The 16,558-nt window shown below is 43.9% G+C and overlaps 1 long non-coding RNA gene and 1 pseudogene across 1 annotated transcript in view; both read right to left on the reverse strand.

The window, feature by feature from the left end:
• Positions 1-2,092: 2,092 nt before the first annotated feature.
• LOC116073135 overlaps positions 2,093-16,558 on the reverse strand; it is a 36,099-nt gene continuing 21,633 nt past the window's right edge. The window contains exon 3 of the long non-coding RNA XR_004111686.1: positions 2,093-2,522. This is a non-coding gene — a long non-coding RNA (uncharacterized LOC116073135). The remainder of the gene's footprint in view (positions 2,523-16,558) is intronic.
• On the reverse strand, positions 2,714-2,975 carry LOC116073134 (annotated as a pseudogene).

A 16,558-nucleotide genomic window follows, 5' to 3' on the forward strand; every position in this document is an offset into this window, starting at 1 on the left:
GCTGGTTTCCTCTATCTGACCATTTTCTCTTGGGAAATCAGTCACCAAAGCCTGTTGACCATACTTAAATACCTCTCAAAGATTCCTCCGACCCATGAACAACTCTCTACCTCTCAGAACCATTTCCATGTTCAAACCACCATCACAATAACCTCTACCTAAAAGGACGCACCACATCTTGCCCTGACCCTCCAATCTCCTCTTCATCCCTAGGCCCACAATGATAATTATATGGCACATTATAGAATAGGGTTGTGCCAAAGACCACTCTTATTTGTTTATTATTTTTTAAAAAGCAGTTCTGGGGATTGAACTATGCCAGGCTTCTGTGCATGTTAATGTAGACCTACACTCCCAAATTTCCCTATATCATTACAAATAGCAGTTCAAAACATCCCCTACCCTCTCCTTGCATCTAGATGTGAGCCAGTGGTTAAATCTCTGCCAGTCAGATATAAGCACAAGCATCCCGTAGGACAGGTGAGACACCTGCTTTGAGAAACAGAACACATCCTTGGCCCTTTTTGTCCTTTCTGCTGGCTTAATCAGTATGAGACGTCTGAAGCCTCACTCCCATAATGGATTAGGAGCTGAGGCACTAAGAATATTGGAACATCAGGACAGGTGGCTGAGAACCTAGAAGCCAGAGCTAGAGATTTGCTTCTTGTGGGCTTTGCTGACATGAAAAACAACTCTCTGGCTTAAACTCTTTCATTTTTCTGCCACATAAAACCAAGCCCAATTCAGGATAAAGAAAAATAAAAATCAAGTAGGCTTTTAGACACACAAAGGTTTGGGAATGTAGGTTTTTATCTGAGGGATCAAGAAGAGAACGGAATCAGTGAACAGGAGGAGGAACTATGGGAGGTGGAGCAAGCGGCCTCGAGAAGGGGAGGCTGAACGCCAAGCTAGTGAGCTTTGACTTCATCCTGTGGCAGACAGTCAGCACAAATAGACTTCCTCTCAGACAGGACTGCCCAAGGTCATCCAGCAATCCAGCAGCATCCCACAATCCTGGGCAGCCTCTGGCAGGACTTGGAACAGCAGTGGGATTGGGGATTTTGTTCTTTGACTCAGCCAGAGCGCTGGATTGTGCTGCCAGCTCCCATTCCCACCCTCACACCTCCAAGAGGAGATTTAGTCTGCCAGGAGGCTAAGGATCCAGGCCTACCATCAGCTCAGAGGACCCCTTCTCGGACCCTGCTCAGCCACACCAGGAAGGCTGAGCAGCGAGGACTTGTTTTTCTCTGCCGTGAGTTTAGTGTGTCAAGGCACTGTGTTGGTTACTGTGTGTTATCTAACACTGCTTCGAGCAGCCTGAGACAATACCATCCTGTTGCACAGGTGAAAAAGTCAGGTCTCCAAGAAGTGAAACCATCTTCCCAAATCCACTTGGCTAATGGTAAAGTTGAGGTACAAAGCCATGTTTGTTGTACCCCAGAGACAATCCTACCACATTCCAGCACCACCTCAGCCCCTGCCAAAGTACAAAACAGTCTTGTCACTGTTCAAACTACCAATTAAGAGAGCGTTTGAGCTCAACAACTGGAATCATCAATTGCAACTTTTCTCCATAAACTCCAGGCTTCGAGTACTTACCTGAGTTGGTGTGCTGACCAGAACAAAGACCTCCGGCCAGGTTCCAGATGTGTATGCCCCCTACAGCCAAGACCAGCATCCCATCCTGGAATTACAGAATCCCCACCCTGCCTCAGCATTAGCTAGTCATGGGGCTGGGCTGTCGAGTCCTCCCAGCCTGGGTTCTAGAGGTCACAAATTCCAACAGGCTGTTCCATGGAATCAGGGACACTCCGTTCTTCATGTCTTGTTGTGGGAGGCAGGGAGGCACTAGGGGAACCAGGAATGGAAGCACACAGGCTATTCCTTCAAAGGAAGGGATGTATTACCTGTTATCCACCCTGAAGGCCAGGAGAAGGAGTGGTTAATAGCCTGGTGACCTCCATGCTATCTGTGTGGGAAGGCCACATCAGATCCTCCCCAGGTCCCTTACCATGAGCTTGTCAATCTATAGATCCTATCTTTCTGGAGGGTGTCATATGCACTTTACAGAGAGTCTCAAAATAGTCACACCTTAAGCTAGAATGTCTTATTATTTGAGTTGAAAGTTCCAGGACACAAGTGGCCATTGGAAATGAAAATTTTTTCTTGTTGCCAGCATTTGAAACATTGAGCTGCGTCTTGTTAGGCTTCCAGGGGGCATCTCTCCAATAATGTGGTGTGGCCAGTGTTCCAACACGAACCACATATTCCTCCAAGGTCACCTTCCTGCATTCTTCTGCAATGTCCACAGGAAAGATCATGAAGAGCCAAAGGGAGTGGATGGAACCCTCTTGTACAAAAGGCCCTCTGCATTCGCTGCCTAACTAGGAGGGGACAGTCCTTTGCCAGGCTCTGTTGTCAGCTGTCCACACCATGTTTGGCTTCGTCACCTCTCCCATCCACTAAATCCTTCCCAATTCCTTCCAACCTCACCTTGAGTGTCTCAGCACAATATCTTCCTCCTGAATAAAAATAAAGTCAGAATGTGTTCATGTTTTATAAATATATTAAACAACCTAAATTCCAGCAGATTTTAATTTGTTAACAGAATATCCATTCCCTTATAACCAACATCCCCATTTTCAGAAGCAACTCTTTTTATGTAAATTAACCCATTTATCACAGACTGGGCAAGTCTTGGACAGTAGCACTTCTACTGGTCTTTCAGTTCCTTCAGTCTTCAATGGCAGACTTCACTGTGACTGCAGAGGTGGTGCTATAAGTCCAGGCCCCACTGGCCACTGTTTTCTTGTAGGAGCCACAGTGCCAGATGCCAATGGCTCATCTCTTCATCTTGGTCTTGCCACAGAAGGAGCAAGGTACTTGGCATGCTGGCTGATTTCAATTTTCTTCACCATCTTCCAGAGGGAAGCATACTTCCTGACGATCCCGACCTTCTTGGTGCATTTAGCCATGTTGCCGGAACTAAAGCCCAAGTCCAAAGAGCTCAGAAGTAACTCTTAAAGACAGAACATCAGATGAGAAATAATAATTTAATTGTGTTTATAGTGAAGAGATAAGCAGATCTGAAAAGATTTTAGAGTATGGTCTGTCAGATGTGAAAATAAAATCCCTACAAATACTCTTCATCCCTAGTGTGGCCAAAAGAACCGACCACAGCTTACCATTAACAGTGTATTGGTAGTTACACTCAGGAGTGTAAGCAGGAGCTCAGGAGCCTCAGCTCTGCTCCCCCTCCCCTGCTTCTTCTAGTCAATGCTTCTTGCCTTCTTCTGCTGTCACACCAGGCAGCACATCTCACGAAAGAGATTTACTGGAGGGATAAATCCAGGGGTGGCTGCTTCTGCTCTCAGAAGACAACATCAGGGAATTGAGCAAAGGGCGGGGCTTATATAGGATTTCTTTGGAGGGGGGGAAGATTTTCAGGTCAGAGATTTCCAGAGTGAGGATTGGCGGGATTTCACATCGTGAGCTCAAGGAACTCAGGGATTGGTGGATTCTCCTGCTCAGAGATTGATGGAGGCTTGTGGGAAGCTCAGGGATTGGTGGCTTTTTCACCCCCTTTTCCCTGCATTGGGCCCATGGATTAGGATGGGAAGACCTCCGCAGCTGCAGGTAGCTTTAGCTGAGGCACCATCACTGCTGAGCTACTTGGAGAAGCTGGAGAGGACGTGCTGCCACCATGGACAGCTCCTGTGATGGCGGCAGGCTGAGGGGGGAAGTTGTAGCTGTTTTGACAGGTGCCACCATTTTGACAGGTGCCCCCATTTTGACAGCTCCTACAGCATGTCGTTCAGGAACTACACTGAGTAGGAAAAAAGGAGGGCTAGCGAGGAAAGGGGGCATCAAGATTGTTAAGACTACTTCCTGCTGATGGGGCTGGGGGTTGAGTTCCTTAGGGCAATTTTGATCTTCACAGTCAGGATATCTACAGCAACTACCAATAGCAGCAGCAAGAGCAGCAGTGACCACTCCTCTTTCATGGCTCCTGCACTTATACACTCTATCAAGTCCCCAGGATTCCAAATGTCACACACTTGCAAAAATTATCAGCAGCAGGCAAAATCGTGCTCCTGCTAGAACCCCAAAGCAAATCATGGTCAACTGCTGTGGACAATCTGAAGCAGCCCCATATCCCACACCTGGGATTAAAACAAAAACATATTCCCATAACATTTCTATGTTTCTAAAGAAACCAAAACCCTCTGGGCTGTGGTGGTGCATGCCTGTAATCCTAGCACTTGGGAGGCAGAGGCAGGCGGATTTCTGAGTTCGAGGCCAGCCTGGTCTACAGAGCGAGTTCCAGGACAGCCAGGGCTACACAGAGAAACCCTGTCTGGAAAAACAAACAAACAAACAAACAAACAAGCAAAAAAACAAAAAAGAACAAAACAAACAAAAGAAACCAAAATTCTCACTGCACTTCTCCCTTTGTGTTTTAAGCCATTAATTGTGCTGTATTTAACAAGAAATTTATGAACAGAGACATTTTCAATGAACCAAACACTTTTCAGGTCAGTGGCCAATGTTTTCTGGAGACCTCTCCTGCTCAGTTCTAATCATTTTGTGTGTTGATGGTATCCACAGCTTTTAATTTCCTGTTGAAACATAATCTGTGTTCCCAATGCAAAGCTTTTGCAGGCTTCCGTTCTGATGTTAACACATGCTTATAGTATATAGGCTGATGTAATTCTACATTTTTGTTTGTTGTTGATGTTTTTTCTATAACCTAGTGTCTCTCGGTGGCTACTGTTCCTTTCTCATTAACTTTTAGAAAATTTAAAGTTAACAAAGAACTATTTAGTCTCTCCCAGGGGGCCTTATTCTTCCTTTTTGTTTTCTAAGCATCTCTTTTAGGGTATGGTTTCTATGGCAGCTTATCCTATAGGGTTGTGTGGTATACCTGACATATGCTTTATATTATGTATGATATGCAAAGAATTGCTTCATCTTACTGGAGACATATGCAGGGGCACTGTCAGTCTTTATTTGTGTAGGTATCTCCATAATGCCCATTACTTTCCAAAAATGTGTAATTAAAGAGTCAGCCTTTTCAGAGCTCAAGGCAGTTGCCCAGTGAAACCCCAAGTATGTATCAATGGGATGATGTGCAATCTTTAGTTTTCCAAATTCTGCAAAGTGAAACAAACACATCCATTTGGAAGATTTTATTTCTGTTGATGCCCCAGAGTTTCTTCCAGTGGACAATGGAGTCTGGTCACACAAAGTCCAAGCAGGACATTTTCTTATCATTTCCTTGGCCTATTGCCAGTTGATAATTCTTTTTATACCTTTACTGCTAAAATTTGAAGCTTTACTCCATCGCATTTCCTATTAACAATTGTTAATTTCCTCGTTTTCTTGTGCTAATGGATCTGGTAAGCCTGTATGAGACAAAATATGGGTGATATACAATGGATAGTTCTATTTCTGAATGCCTTTACAGTTTCATAAGTAACAGAGTTAATTCTGAATTATTGAGTAAATTCAGTAGTTTCTATGTACAAAACAACTATTTCTGCATATTGAGAGTCAGAGATTATATAAGAGATACAGCAAAGTCTAATACCGTAAGGCTTGCACATAATTCTGATTTTTGAACTGAAGTATATGGGCCTTGAGTTACTTTGCTCATTTTGTCTGACTTAATAGCCAGCCATTCCCAAACTTATTTGTATCGGTATAGAATTTAGGTGCTTAAGGAATTGGCATTCCTTCTCCAACATGTGGGAGAATCCAGTTAGTTATTTTTATAAACTAAAGACACTTCCTCTTAGGAAATTTGTTGTTAGTTTCTCCCAAATAGTTGCTACAAGCTCTCTGTCAATCTTCATTGATTACCCATAGCAATATAATCTCAGCATTAGTAGGAGGCACAATGATTTTGGCAGAGTCTGTTCCCGACACTTGATGTAGTCTTATCCTGCCTTTTATGGTAAATCAAAGACCATTTTTATGAGAGTTTTTAATTTTTTACTTTGTGTGCTAGAAAAAAAATCCATTTCATAATACTATCTTCCCTTTGCATAATGAGCCCAGGAGAATGAGTTAAAAGCAAAAGAAGAAAGTGTGTTCCTTTTCTGGTGTCCAAAGTACTCTGACATTATTATAGGCCTTTGTTAAACAACAAAGGCTATGAGAGATACGAACCAGGAATTTTATTGTGTGGTGAGCATCATAATACAGCAGTTGCTAATGCAAACCTCCCCGTCCCATGCTTTTTAAGTCTGTCGCCCTGCAGCTAAGCATGATTCGCAGTCTCCGCTCTGGAGGTAGCAACAGGGTCTGTGTACTGCAAACTCTTAAGTCCTTGACCTTAAGTCTGGAATCAAATCAGTTATTCAGAGCATTTGGGGGAGTTGGGGTATGGGTAATGGAATCCAGCCAAGCCTCGGTAGGCCACAAGTCCCCAGCAGCCTAACCCTCCTCACTCAGTCAGTCTGGGGGCATTTGTTACGCTCCTGAGGAAGACCTGAACTCGGAGCTGCAGGCCACATCTCACTTTTCTCCAGCCATCACCCATTACCGTCTTCTGAGAAGTACCTAGCCATGAGCAGGCCGAGAGTAGTCATGCTTCTGACCTACAGTATTCCCAGAACTCAAATGCAGATGCCCCACGGGGAGAAATATCAGCTCAGTCCCCTCACAAACTAGCTTCGACTAGTGGGCCCTGAGCCGTCTGAGCAACACAGGAGCTTTCCAACACAGAACTGTGGAGTGAGGTGTGCTTTACTATCCCCGCCTTATATGGCTTCTTACAAAATCCATGTCTATGGTCATAAAATAATGGTGAGCCTCTGACTTTCCCCTCAAAGGCAATGCAGAAAGTGCTTACAGATTGTAAACCTCCACACAGATCTCAATGCCCACGCCCACAGGCCTGTGGCCTTCCTTCTCCCTCCCTTCCTAGAGGGTGTCTGCCACCCCAATACTGTATCATTTCTACCTAAGCTCCAAGAAGATACCCAGAAGTCCCACTGAGAAGAGGCAGGGAGAGGATGCCTCCAGCACTTTCCTTCCAACTCTATCCACTCCCAAATTCACCACAAAGAAACCAGACACTGTTGGACCAACATGGAGCTGGGAGTGTTGACACAAGTTTGTAATCCCAATATTGGGGAGGATCAAAGTCATCCTCCGCTACATGGAAAGTAAAACGCCATCCCGGAACAAGTGAAGCTCTGTGTCTAACAACAACAAAAATGAATTTCTGAATACCACAGGTTACATTTTACCACAAGATAATGCCAGGAACAACAGGAAGCAGGGAATACGTGCAGTCTTTCTACATCGTGGATAGAATCAGGAAACAGGAAGCTTTGCCCCCTTCGCCCCCCCCCTCCGTCTTTTAACCTATATAAAGATATGTCCCTCCTTGACAATATTCATCGGCCCTGTCGATTGCTGAGCAACATGACAGGCCGGGACTTCTTTTAAAGTTAGGCACACATAGATGGGCTACTTCCAACACTTGCCCTCCAGCCCCTTCCCCTCCAAGGAGAAGATTCTCCAACTTAGCTAAATGTGGGCATTTTGATCATTTCCAAGGATTAATAAAGCCATAACTTTCAGGGAAGTGTTCTGGATAGTCTTTGTTACCGTCAGGCTTATATGATAACAAATCATTCCTTAATGAGTTTTAATGCTAACAATGGCATAGACCAAATAAAAGTCAGTTCAGAGTTTAGTTAAGAAGAGAGGGTTTGTCATGTTAGCTAACCCTCATTTTGATTAATTAAATCACACAGCCTGTGTGACAGACAAGGGCTTATGCCAACCCAAATTGTGTTAGACCCGGTTATTTGAATCCATCTTTCTTGCTAATAAACAACACATTCACAAAACTCAGTCCACATATACTTTGAAAGCTTGGGTTTTGGTAGTTTGTCTAAATCCATGCTAGAGAACAATGTAACAATTAAACAGGACAAGCTTGACCATAATTAAGAACCAAGAAAGTTGCTTACATATTAACTGTCCATATAATTCCGACCAATGAACGTAAGAAGTAAATGATTTTTTAAAACCACAAATTGCTGACCAATAGAGTGAGTATTAAGTGGAAATCCGTTTCAGTGTCCACCCATGTGTTCTACCAGGCCTACAGATTCTAGAGGATGCTAATCCTAAAACAGAAGTGATGGTGTGGCTTGGATAAATTCAAGTTGGAAATGAATAAATAATAATCTGTATGCCACAGAAGACACAGAACAAAGAGAAGGCAGTTCTGCAAGGAGATCCACCTGACCAGCACTCAGGCTGGACAGGAAGGCCGTTTAGTTTGCACCACTAAGTAAATGGTGACTCCCACCATTCTCCATTGACTAGAGTTTGACCTCATCGTCTTTTGAGACTGGCAAAACAAAAAGACTTCTCACACAAGTAACAAAATTCTGGGTAGTACCAACAATAAATACAGAAAGAAAACATTTCCTTCTCTCCCCACAAAAAGGAATGTCAGTTTCTGTCTGTCTGTCTCTCTGTCTGTCTGTCTCTCTGTCTCTCTCTGTCTCTCTCTTTCACACACACACACACACACACACACACACACACACTTCCCACAGGTTGTGCACAATAATCTGGATGTGGGAGGGCACACCTACAATCCCAACACATCCAGTGAGTTTAAAGCCAGCCTGGACCACACAGGGAGACTCTTATCTCAAAAACAGGAAACAAGATGGGCACAGAGGAGGGGAAGAGGAGAGAAAGGAGAGACAGAGAGAGGGTGGGGATAGGAGGGAAGGAGAGGGAGGAGAAAAGAGGTAAGAGAAGTAAGAGAATTTTTGCCTAGATAGCATTTCTCCCTTGATATGGTACATGACCAAACCTGGCTTAGTTTTTGAGTTGCTCCTTGGGAAGGGCTCCTTTTGCAGATTTCTATCATGAGTACATTGGTAACTCTTAACCTCCCAAAGCTGGACTTCCAAGTGCCCAGAGCAAAATTCTTCTTAAAAAAATGAGTAGTATTTTGGTCAACAAACCACCACCACCAACAACAACAACCATCACCACCAACACCAACACCACCACCATCACCACCAACACCACCACCACCAACAACAACAACACCATCACCACCACACCGCCAACAACAACAACACCATCACCACCAACACCAACACCACCACTACCACCACCACCACCAACAACAACAGCTGCACCAGGACAAGGTTCCAAGTAGCCAAGGCTGCCTTTGGGTTCAGTTGGATCCTATCTCCCAAGCAGTAGTTATACAGGAGTGCACCACCACACAGTATCTTTTTAAAAATAGCTCCAAATCATGCTAAGGACCCAAGGAGCAATGTTCATAAGATACAATGGTATTCTTGAAACTTAAAAACTGCAATTTATGAAATAGAACAGAGACATATCATAGAAAACGCCCTTTCTTAAGACTATTGGCTAGAACTTTGAGTATGAAAGGGCAGGGTTGTTGTTAGTATACAGGCAATTCCACTGACCAGTTCTCAGGGACCTAGCAGCTGTTTATGTCATGACTTGTTGCTGCCACCAAGCGCCCCAGGTATGAGTAAATGATAAAAAGACCCACCAACCACCCCAGCTCCCTCTCCCTCTCTATGCCTCTCTGTCTCTCTCTGTCTGTCTCTCTGTTCTCCACATGTCTCCTCTCTCTTCCTCTCTGCCCTCATGGCTCTGTTCCCCAGCTCTATTCCTGTCTACACATCCATTTTCTTGCCTCTATCCCTTCCCCAGATCCTCCCTCATCCCTCCTCTCCCAATAAACCCCTTTACACCAGATCTGTTTCATGGCGTAATTTCTCAGGAGTATACTTTGGCTCAGGCCTGCACTATATTTCATAACATTATATTGGCCCCCTGACTGCATTATATTTCATAGCAGTAGTAATGTCATCCGACAAGCATGAGGCACTGGTGAAGCCCATGGAAGTTGCCTGAAACCTTATGTATTAGTCTCTAGGTCAGTCAATCATGAACACACTATCACATCATTTCTTTAATCAGCTGCAAAAGTCAGTTATAGACTTTTAAGCCTAGAAATATAAAGCAGCTTGCTTACGGCCATCTGGACAAGAAAGTCAAGAATCTAATCTTTTGGGTCTGGTTATAGTATTGTTTCACCAGATCTACAGTGTACCCAACTATTTTATATATTCTACTAGCCATCTAAAGTGTTTATGTTTTTGGCTTGAGTAGACAATGAAAAGCCTTGGTTATCTAACATCTTGCTTTTAAAAATGACTTGTAGAATTTACAGCACATCTATCACCTAGTCCATCCTGACTCTGAAGCCATGGGGTAGTGCACGGCACCACACGACAGTCTGTAGCTCCATTGCCTATGCATATTGCCGCACGACAGTCTGTAACTCCAGCTGCCTATGCTCAGCACCCATCAACCAAGTGCCGGGACTAATTAAGCTTCTGACTAAAGTCCAAGGCACTACGAGAGAGGCTCAGTGGGCAAGCAGTTAGGTAGAAAACAGAAACCAGCCAGGTATGGTGGCCCAGACCTGAGATTCCAGCATTTAGGAAGAAGAGGCAGGAAGGTTGAGAGTTCAAGCGCATCCTACAGGGATAGCTCTGTCTATATGTTTTGTAGATTCTGGGCTCTGACAAACCCCGAATGACACACTCCAATGCAAGTCTGAGCCAGGCTCTTGCATTGGCCTGCCTTCTGATCTCTAACTCTAGGGAACTCTACCATCTCAGATTTCAGTCTGCCCTAAGCAGACTAAACCTGAGCACTGATAGATAGTATCAATAGACATCTCTGAGATCTGGGAACATCTGCCTCTTTCCAGCATCACTTTGGATATTCAGGCTTGAGCCTCTTATGAAACAGAAAGGGACTTTTTGGTAGAAGTAATTCCTCTAATCACTAACCATAGTAATAGGAAGATATACAAGGCCATTTCCAAGGGCACTGAGGAAATCTTATAAGGCAAGTAGAAGTGGAGAATCTTCCCTCAAATCCATCCAAGACAGAGAAAGTTTCTACATTCTCATGTCATCCTGGGCAGTAGGAGTGCCGGGTATAAAACTAACCTCTCCCCCTTCAGTGGGAAAATCCATGGCCAAGAAAAGTCTCAAAAGAAAATGTGGCAAAGCTCTTCCACCTCATCACTGTCACTCGTTAAGAGCTGTGTTGAAGCTCTACTACCCAGCAGGTGCACATCAGGATCTGGGAGTCCAACGTATGAGATGCATCTTAGCAACAGCGTTAAGATATATTGAATCTTATAATAAGTAAAATAGGCAGGGGCTACATCACAAAGAGCCTTGTGGCGGCCAAACAGAAAGGCTTGGCTTCCACTTTATAAGGAATGGGAAGCTGCTGAAATATAGTAATCAAGAGAGCAACATGATCAGCTCTGTGCAATAAGCATACCTCGTGGACCAACCACACAATGTAATCGCACAAGCTAGCAGCCTGGGACGAGGAGAGCACCAGAAAATCTTACAGTGACTTCTTTGACTGGTGATGAGGACTCATATTGAGTAAGGAGGCAGGGAGGAAGGAACATCAAACAGAGAACATGAACATACATGATTGAATAAATCATGAATAAATTCATGAGGAAATCATGAATAAAGTATGAAACAAAATATGCTATTACCAATAGGATGATTTAAAAGTAAATGGTACTTTCCTCTATCAATTCAATGATTTGCGTCGTGGTAAGTTATCATTATATAGTCCTTCTAATTCAGCGCTTCTAACTTCAGATTTTTGCCCTGTTGGGTGTTAACATTGTGGTTCTCTCCACTTTGTTCATCTGGTATCTTTTCACCCCTTCTTTTACAAATTTTCAACTTTTATTTTGATTTTGTTTTTAGTGAAAGGGTCATTGAGCTATCCAGTCCTGGCTAGCTGGAGAACTAACTCTGCCGAGCAGACTGACCTCCAACTTACAATGATCTTCCTGCTTCTGCCTCCCAAGTGCTGCCATTGCAATTGCAAACCTGTAGCAAGGCACGGGTGCTACTTTCCTTCTGTCTTAGAATTCATTAACTCACATTCCCTGTTACCTCCCACTCCTCCACCACAGACACTTCCTACTCTTCCATAGCAACAGGAGACCCATGGAAAACCCACAGCGCCTGCCCTCTTCTCCTTGGTATTTCTAGTTCCCGGCTATTGCTAGCATCCCCCTTGGAATATCCCTCTCCTATATTTAGCACTTATAAATTGCATGCTATTACCCATCTAAATCTAACTGACAAAGTCCTTCCTCACCACTTCCCCTCCCCCATCTTTTCACCCTCCATCCTGTAGCCTATAAGATAATTATTATTTGTTTTCGTTTTATCTAGTTTTTAGAGATTGCATCTCAAACGTTCTAGGATGGCTTCAAATTCATTCAGTAGACAAGGATGACCTTGAACCCTTCATCCTCTGGCTTCCACCTCCCAAATGCTGGGATACAGACCCGTGCCACCAGTCTGCCTGTGCCACGAGCCTGCCCATGCCACCAGCCTGCCTGTGCCTGGTCCTTTGCTGACTTTCATATCCTCTCATCCTAATAGAGGGGGTGTTGCTACAGAATTCTTGAGATGAGGTAATCGCCACAATTAGCCAATCTTCTCAGTTTTGAGTGCTGTTTCTTGTTTTGTTTTGTTTTGTTTTTTTTTAAATGTCCAGTGATCCTTCTTCCTCTGTGAGCAATTTGTATTTTCTTTCTGGAAGACTAGAGGATTTTCTTTTTATCTTTACGACTTCAGGAACTGCCAACCTGTGAATCACTTTTCCTGCCAGAAACATACCAAGACCTTCTGATCAGCCTTTGGATCTCTCTTTAGCCTGAGGAATGGTTCATTGTCTTTTTTTCTTTCTTCTACCAAGCTTGTTTGCAGTTTTTTATCTTTAGGGGTCAGGAAAAAAAACCATTTAGTACTCTATAAGAAAGTAAGCATTAATCTTTCGTCTCCTGGTCTCAACATGCTCCTACAAGACCATCTTCATCTAGCTGGGTGCCTTTGCCAGGGCACCTACCAGGGCTTTGGGGACAAAACGTGGTCTCTGGAAGCCCCAACAAGCAAGGCTCAGCCATCTGCCCTGGTATGCCAATTATACAATAAAAGTAAAACACAAGGACAAAATAGGATTCATTCAATGTGGCCACACTGGAAAGAAGAACAGATGGGGGGGGGGGCTTCCAATTGTCCCAAGTCCATTGGAGGGCACTAACACGAACTTCAGTTATAAACACAAGAAGTGCTAATGCTGGGCAAGAGGCATACATAAATCAAGAAGCCCCCTTCCTTACTCTTCAGGCCACCAGAAAAAGAGTGAATGCCAACCTAACCTTTGATCTACAATCCATCATGCCTGCAGAATATACTGGGGCAATGGTGGTAAACACCTTATGGGAGTAACCAACCAATGTCTGACTTAAAACCTACTCCGTGAGATGGGACCCATACCCAACACTGCATGGGTTCTGAGAACCAGAGACCAGCCTGGCAGTGGTGGCACACGCCTTTAATCCCAGTGCTTGGGAGGCAGAGGCAGGTGGATTTCTGAGTTTGAGGCCAGCCTGATCTACAGAGTGAGTTCCAGGACATCCAGGGCTATACAGAGAAACCCTGTCTTGAAAAACCAGAGAGAGAGAGAGAGAGAGAGAGAGAGAGAGAGAGAGAGAGAGAGAGAGAGAGAAACCAGAGACCAGATAGTCTAGACACCAAAGGTAAAACCAAATACCGCTGGTTAAAAAAATAACAATAAAATGACTCCTAATGAATTCTGCTATACTCATAGATCAGTGCCTTGTTCAGCCATTATCAGAGAAGTTTCCTCCTACAGCACATGGAAACAAACACAGAGACCAACAGCAAGACATTACACCTGTGCACACACACACACATGGGAGGGGCACAGAGAGAGAGATTTCAGAAAACACAGCTCTAAACAAGATGTCTCCATAAAATCCCTCCCCTTAGAACTCAGGGAACCTTGTGAAACAGGAGCCAGAAGGAATTGAGGAGACAAAGGGGACAGAGGACACCAGGACAACTTGACCTTCAAAAGCAATTCAAAACTCATATGACCTCATAGAGACTGAAGCAGCAATCAGAGGGCCTCCAGGGGACTGCAACAAGTCCTCTGCATACATCTAGTAGCTTTCAGCTTAGTACATTAGGAGCTCCTGAATGTGTAAACAAGCAGATCTCTGAATCCTGTATCCATGAACACATATGTGCAAATGTCTCTATAGAAAGAATAAAATTCCAAAGAATATATGCCCAGAAGTGTAGCTAGGCATTACCTTCCACTCCCAGTGGCAATGTATAAGCATGTATGGTCATTTGCATGTCTGCTGATGGCCATTCTGACTGGAGTAGATGGAATTGTAATGTGATTCTGATCTGCATCTCCCTTATGACTGAAGTGTTGAACATTTTAAGTGTTTATTAAGCATTGGTGTTTCTTCTTCTGAGAACTTTCTGTCAAGTTCCATAGCCCACATTTTAAGATTTATTTATTTATTTTATGTGTATGAGTACACTGTAGCTGTATAAATGGCCATGAGCCATCATGTGGCTGCTGGGAATTGAACTCAGGACCTCTGTTGCTCCGGCCTGCTTGCTCCAGCCCTGCTCGCTCCTGTGTAATACACTGTAGCTGGCTTCAGACACACCAGAAGAGGGCGTCAGATCTCATTACGGGTGGTTGTGAGCCACCATGTGGTTGCTGGGATCCGAACTCAGGACCTTTGGAAGAGCAGTCAGTGCCCTTACCCTCTGAGCCATCTCACCAGCCCTCCATAGCCCATTTTTAAACTGGGTTGTTTGAATCCCTGGTGTAGATTTTATTTGTGAAGTCTGGACACCAGTTCCCTGTCAGACGTATAGCTGGCAAGGATGCCTTTTTACGTTCTCGATTGTACAGAAGCTTTTTAGTTTCATAAGCTCCAAGTGGTTAGCTTGGATGGCCCAACTTCCATATGATAGTTTTCATTTTATCTTATTATATTTTATTTATTTATTTGTCAATTCTTGGTCTTACTTCCTGTGGCACTAAAATCCTGTTGAGCAAACACTTATATCTTGATCTAAGTGTTCTTGGCATCAAGGTTTAGATTGCGGTCTGTGATTCATTAGATGTTCATCAACCGATGGATGAATAAGGAGAATGATTTCCTAGCTTCAAGTCTTTTGTGTGTCTAATGTGGAGTATATGTGGAATCCAGGAAACTAGGGCCATGTGATAGGGAGGTTATATCAAAGGAAAGGGGATTATAGAGTCTAGGTAAAATGGGACTGAAGAGGGAATAATACTGGGGACAGAGAGAGTTCAACCAGAAAGTGGGGTGGCAGGGTGAGGAAATGCAATGCTTAACTAGAATGAAATGAAAAGGTTATGTGAAAACCCATGACTTTATGATCTAAGTAAAAAATACAAGAGGAGGAGGAGGAAGAGGAGAAGGAGGAGGAGGAGGAAGAGGAGGAGGGAGAGGAAGAGGAGGCGGAGAGATAGGAGGAGGGAGAGGAGGACGAGGAGGAAGGGGGCAAGGGGGAGGAGGAGGATAAATATGCTATGAAAGAACAGCACAAGAATACTGGAGGTTGAAGGTTTAAGCAGGTCTGGGGGCAGGAAGACAGGGAAAGGAGTGGGTAGGGAGCTAAGGATGTATAAAAGAAAAAGAATCTTATGAAAATCCACCAACTTGTAAGCTAATTTTAAAAAAAATTTAATAAATGGAAGTTAAACAGAGGTATTTTGCAAAAGTAGACTCTGCTTTCCCAGATGACATGGATTATTAAGTTAAAATCTCAGTGCCTGTCAGTGGAGACTTCTCTGCAATCTATTGGTTAGGAAGACCCCAAAACAACACAAGCTATTGTTATTGCCCCTGGTTGCCCACCACAACTAGATAGTAAGGCCTTACTGGTAAAGATATAACACATTCTGGTTTCCAGATATAGAGAAACCAATTTCAACCTGACCTGGGAACTCTCTCCCTGCTGACTAGCTTTCCTGATGCTGGAAGATGTTTTGCAGACTGTTGGGGGAGAAAAGACAGCAATGATCTTTTTTTTTTTCCATCTTTTATTAGATATTTTCTTTATATACATGTCATATGATATCTTTTTTCCCAGTTTCCCCTCCCCGAAAAAAGAAGTAAAATAAAACAACAACAACAAAAAAAAAAAAAACCCTGTTCCTTCCCCCTCCCTCTGCTCACCAACCCACCCTCTCCTGCTTCCTGGCCCTGGCATTCCCCTACACTGGGGCATAGAACCTTCACAGGGCCTAGGGCCTCTCCTCCCATTGATGACCGATTTGGCCATCCTCTGCTATACATATGCTGGTGAGCCATTAGTCCCACCATGTGTACTCTTTGGTTGGTGTTTTAGTCCCTGGGAGCTCTGAGGGTACTAGTTAGTTCATACTGTTGTTCGTCCTAAGGGGCTGCAAATCCTTCAGCTCCTTGGGTCCTTTCTCTAGATGCTTCATTGGGGACCCTGTACTCAGTCCAATGCATGACTGTGAGCCTCTACTTCTGTATTAGTCGGGTACTGTCAGAGCCTCTCAGGAGACAGCTATATCA

Source organism: Mastomys coucha, unplaced genomic scaffold, assembly GCF_008632895.1.
Source record: "Mastomys coucha isolate ucsf_1 unplaced genomic scaffold, UCSF_Mcou_1 pScaffold23, whole genome shotgun sequence".
Taxonomy (NCBI): Eukaryota; Metazoa; Chordata; class Mammalia; order Rodentia; family Muridae; genus Mastomys; species Mastomys coucha.